Below are 6,071 nucleotides of genomic sequence, written 5' to 3'. Positions count from 1 at the left end.
AGGCTTGCCTAGAAATTTGATTGGAAACTTGCCTACTCTTGAGTGTGCCTACACTATATGGAAATTTCTTGAGGAATGATTTCCAGATTATTCCTTGAAAAATCTAAATGAAATTCTCCATAAGTATATTGCCCTGAGTAAGATGAATTCCAGTGATCCTATGTTTAGTAATTGTCTATTTGAGGTTACAAATCTTAGGCGCGCCAAAGGAAATGTTGGAATTATTAGTGACATTATTTCTGAAGCTATTAAAATCCATAAAGAAGATCATTGTCAAACTCACTCTAACGAATCACCCTCTCTAGGATTTGATCCACCACATGAAGATGTTGAACATGGATACTATGATGAGGATGATGATAGTGACTTTGATCTTGATGATGCAATGAGACACTTTGGTCTTATGGCAAATCTTCGGGGATATATGGCAGGAGGAAAGGAATGGGTTCTTGACAGTGGATGTACCGATCACATGACCGGAGATAAAGACATGTTTCGTGAGCTTGCTGAAAACAATGGTCCTCGAAAGTATGTCACTTTCGGTGACAACTCAAAGGGTAAGGTGGTTGGCCTCGGTAAGGTGGCCATCTCACATGATAGCTCCATTCAAAATGTTGTGCTTGTTGAATCTCTTGGCTACAACTTACTTTCAGTATCTAGACTTGCTGATTTCGGTTTCAATGTCTTATTTACTGAAGTAGATTGCCAAGTGTTTCCTAGAGATAATCATAAAATGGTCTTTACCGGTATACGTAGAGGTGATCTTTACATTCTTGATTTCACTAAAAAGGCTCAACCCAGAACTTGCTTTATTGCTAAATCCTCTAAAGGTTGGTTATGGCATAGACGATTAGGTCATGTTGGCATGCGAAATCTTGACAAGCTTATTAAAGGAAATCATATCCTTGGTGTTAACGATGTCATATTTGATAAGGATAGACTTTGCAGTGCTTGTCAAGCAGGCAAACAAGTTGGAGGAAGGCATCCCGTAAATAACATCATGACCACAAGGAGGCCACTTGAGCTACTTCACATGGATCTCTTTGGTCCCAACGCTTACAAGAGTCTCGGTGGAAATTCTTTTGGTCTAGTTATAGTTGATGATTTTTCAAGATTTACGTGGGTGTTCTTTCTTGATGACAAATCGCGGGTCCAAAAGATCTTCAAAAACTTTGCTAGGAAGGCCCAAAATCAATTTGAAGTGAAGATCAAGAAGGTTCGCAGCGACAACGGAACGGAGTTCAAGAATGCAAATGTGGACACCTTTCTTGATGAAGAAGGGATTTCACATGAGTTCTCGGCTACATACACACCTCAACAAAATGGAGTTGTTGAGAGGAAGAACTGGACGCTCATCGAAATGGCAAGGACGATGCTTGATGAGTACAAGACGCCGAAGCACTTTTGGGCAGAAGCGGTTGAGACAGCTTGTCATGCAACAAATCGCTTGTATCTTCACAAGCTACTCGGCAAGACGGCATACGAGCTCCTCACCAGTAACAAACCCCAAGTTGGATACTTTTGAGTATTTGGCTCAAAGTGCTACATTCTTGATAAGCAACGTCGTTCTAAATTTGCTCCTAAGTCTCATGAAGGTTTCCTACTTGGTTATGGCTCAAACTCTCACACTTGCCGTGTCTTCAACAATTTCACCCCGAAAGTATGAAGAATGGGTAGATGTGAAGTTTGATGAATCTAACGGCTCGCAAGTAGAGCAATTGCCAATTGATGTAGGAGACAAAGACCCCTCGAAAGCAATCCAAGACTTGTCCATTGGCAAGATTCATCCAACAGAGGTGAAGGAGAGTAACTCGTCCGTCCAAGTAGAAGCTTCTACCTCACAACAAGGTGAACCAATAGCTGATACGGAAGCATCCACAAGTGGGACACACCAAGATGAAGAAAACGAGGAAGTACACCAAGAATGTCAACAACCTCCTTCTCCACCATGACAAGAGAACGACAACACCAACAATGAAGAAGGTCAAGAAGAAGAACAAGATGAAGAAGATGTTCAACCAAGACCCAAGCAAAAGCTTTCACGAGTTCGAGCAAGAATTGCTAAAGACCATCCCGTCGAGCAAATCTACAATGATATCCAAACCGGGAGAATCACTCGCTCTAAAACTCGTTTAGCTAACTTTTGTGAACACTATTCATTCATCTCTAGCATTGAACCTATGAAGGTTGAAGAAGCATTGGAAGATCCGGACTGGATAAACACTATGCATGAAGAGCTACACAACTTTGAGAGGAATCAAGTTTGGACATTGGTTGAGAAGCCCGACAACAACCACAACATCATTAGTACCAAATGGGTGTTTCGCAACAAGCAAGATGAAGATGGACAAGTAGTTCGCAAAAAAGCACGTCTTGTCGCCCAAGGCTACACACAAGTCAAAGGTATGGACTATGGTGAGACTTATGCTCCCGTTTCTAGACTTGAGTCCATTCGCATCTTACTTGCCTATGCTAATCACCATGATATCACCTTGTGCAAAATGGACATCAAAAGTGCTTTTCTAAATGGTGAAATAGAGGAGGAAATTTATGTTAAACAACCTCCCGGCTTTATCAACCCTAAGAAACCTAATCATGTCTACAAACTTCACAAAGCTCTTTATGGTCTTAAACAAGCTCCTAGAGCTTGGTATAAATGCTTAACCAAGTTCCTTATTGAAAAAGGCTTTGAAATTGGAAAATTTGATTCTACACTTTTTACTAAAAGGGTCAATGCAGAATTATTTTTATGCCAAATTTATGTCGATGATATTATATTTGGATCAACTAACCCTCATTTTAGTGAGAAGTTTGGAAAGCTAATGTCGGAGAAGTTTGAGATGTCAATGATGAGTGAACTCAAATTCTTTCTTGGGTTGCAAATCAAGCAAACTAAGGAAGGTACTTTTGTCTCTCAAACAAAGTACACCAAGGACTTATTCAAGAAGTTTAATATGCAAGAATGCAAAGGTATGTCTACACCCATGCCTACTAGTGGACATCTTGATTTGACCAAAGATGGTGAACCGGTTGATCAAAAGGTTTATCGCTCTATGATTGGTTCATTGTTATATCTATGTGCTTCATGTCCTGATATTATGCTAAGTGTGTGCATGTGTGCACGATATCAAGCTGCACCTAAAGAATGTCATCTTAAGGTCATGAAAAGGATAGTGAGATACTTAATTCATACACCAAATTTTGGCATTTGGTATCCTAAGAGGGCCTCCTTCAATCTTGTTGGCTACTCCGACTCGGACTATGACGGTGACAAGGTTGATAGAAAGTCCACTTCGGGTACTTGTCAATTCCTTGGTGGATCTCTTGTGTCTTGGTCTTCCAAGAAACAGAACTCGGTATCCTTATCCACCGCCGAAGCAGAATACATTGCCGCTGGTTCATGTTGTGCTCAATTACTTTGGATGACCCAAACTCTTAAAGATTATGGGATATATGTGAAACATGTTCCATTACTTTGTGACAATGAAAGTGCTATCAAGATTGCTCACAATCCCGTGCAACATTCTCGAACTAAGCATATTGAAGTTCGTCATCATTTCATTCGAGATCATGTTGCCAAAGGGGACATTAATCTTAAGCATGTTCGCACCGAAAAACAATTAGCGGATATTTTCACTAATCCTCTTGATGAGAAAGTTTTTTGCAGGTTAAGAGGTGAATTGAACATCATTGATGCTTCAAACTTGGAGTAGGAACTCCATTTGATACATGCAAGACATGAGCCTATGAATAATCCTTGATATTTCTCTTATGATGATAATCTTACGTCCTGGATATATTTGCACCTTGCATGTTATCTAACCCTTGTAGGAACTTGGATGAATCTAAATCTATGGGATTGCAACTCAATCACATCTTGAGCAATCTCTACATCACCAAGTCTCTACATAATGATAGATGAAGACAAGGAAGCACGAAACCATTCAAACATATCCTTTGACAAATTTATTATTGAGATTCATGATTGTCACTTTGGATACACAAGTACTCTTCCTTGCAAAAAAAACTAACCCATGTAGGTAGATGGACTCAAATTCCAAGTGGTGCTCCCAACTCTTGATGAGCTACATCAACCTTGAGCAACCCACACAAGTTCAACTACATGATCACAATCAACACCACCACCCAAGGAATGTTATTCCATCTTAGAGAAGCTTTACTCCAAGTCATGAGTCAAAGCAACTCGACAAGATGTGAATACATCAAGATGCTTAAACGAAAAATGGTAACCCCATTTTGAGCTTAAACGATGGGTATGACCTATGATCAAGTGATCTCACTTGACTCCTAAGTCAATATACTCTAACATAGGTGACTTTGTCGCCGGCCAATTCTAGATGAAGCTCTCTTGTGTTCTTTTCTGTGCTCTTGCTTTTGTCTCATGCATATTTGTTTCCCCTTTCCAAAAAACTTCATCTAGATTTCTTTTAAGTTTCTTCTCTTTTACTTTCTGTTCTGCATTCCCTGCATCCAATTCATTGCAAATCTTTCAGTTAATTCCTTGCAAATCCTTGTGAGATCTTACTTGTCTAGTGATCTGAGGTGGCAAGTGTTTTCTCTGTAATGAACTCGGTCACACCGGCCTATTATTCTCGGTCCAACCGAATCCTTTCGGTGCTACCGAAGCATACATCTTGGTGCAACCGGTTTCACAACAGGAAAAACAGCTTGCCACTTGTACATGTGTTCACTTGATCCAGCTCCACTCAATGAATCTTGTCCTCTACCAGCATCACATTTTACTTACTTGTTTGTTTTGTGTCTCAAGGACCAAACCCTCCCGTCACAAAATTCCAGAAGACCCTTCTTGGAAATTGATGTCAAAGGGGGAGAGAGAGATCACATCAAAGCTCAATCATATCTCTAGGGGAGAGAATACTCAAGGAGAGAGTAATCTTCAAGGATCCCAGATGCTTGGTGTTCAAGAGGAGAAATGTTACATGTCTTCTAGAGGGGAAAGACATGTTCATATGTGCTTATTTGCATTAGATCTGTTCATTTGTCTCTTTGAGCTCTGTTTTTCTGTTCCCTATCTTCTCCCAGTAACCCATGCTTGATTCAGGGGGAGCAAGACATTCAAGGGAAAGAAATTCTTTAAATTCATTGCACATCTTTACCTTTGGGGACATGTCTATATCCAATGTGGTACTTGGTACTCACTCTCTACATGTCATCCCAGTCTTGGTACTCTTGTGGTTTCTTCTTGTTTGCTCTGGCTAGTAGATGCATCTGTGTTATCTAACCTTATTTTCACAGGTTCATTCCATCCTAAGCCAACTCAAGACTACAAGGTAAGTATATGCATCACAGTCATGTGTATGAGGAATTCTTGCTGATGTACATACTATTTGCAAGAAGGACTCATGAGCATGAAGGTACATTTCCAACAATTCTTTGCTCTGATGCATATAGCCAAGATACATGTAACACATTGCCTACTCTGTCATGATTATGCATTCACATGCTTCTATATTCCATATTCACATGATTGCATACATGTAAGGGGAGCCCATGCATGTTACATGTCTTTCCAAAGCTTTACTTGTTATTCACTATATATCCTCTATCTAAAGCTTTGATGTATGTTGTCATCAATTACCAAAAAGGGGGAGATTGAAAGCACAAGTGCTCCCTGGGTGATTTTGGTAATTAATGTCAACATATCTCTTGTTGGACTAACACTTTTACCTAGTATATTTTAGAGAAGTACAACAATGAAGTGGCATGGACTAAGGATGTGGAACCTCTTCAAGATGCTAAGGACAAAGGATTGGCTCAAGATTCAAGCACAAGACTCTACACATTCTATTTTAGTGATCCAAGATCACATTGAGTCTATAGGAAAAGCCAATACTATCAAGAGGGATGAGGGGTTGCCTAAAGAGGTTCTTGCTCAAAGTTCTTAGTGATATGCTCCAAAACCCTCAACTACTTTCTCACATCCACATATGACCTAAACCAAAAGTCAAACTCGGCTCCACTGATTCTTTCTATCCGGCACCACCGAGTTCAGATGTCATAGCCACTGCCACAAACCCTAGGCAAATCGG

This window comes from Triticum dicoccoides, chromosome 2B, assembly GCF_002162155.2.
Source record: "Triticum dicoccoides isolate Atlit2015 ecotype Zavitan chromosome 2B, WEW_v2.0, whole genome shotgun sequence".
NCBI classification, from domain to species: Eukaryota; Viridiplantae; Streptophyta; class Magnoliopsida; order Poales; family Poaceae; genus Triticum; species Triticum dicoccoides.
Note: the sequence above shows the minus strand (reverse complement) of the source record.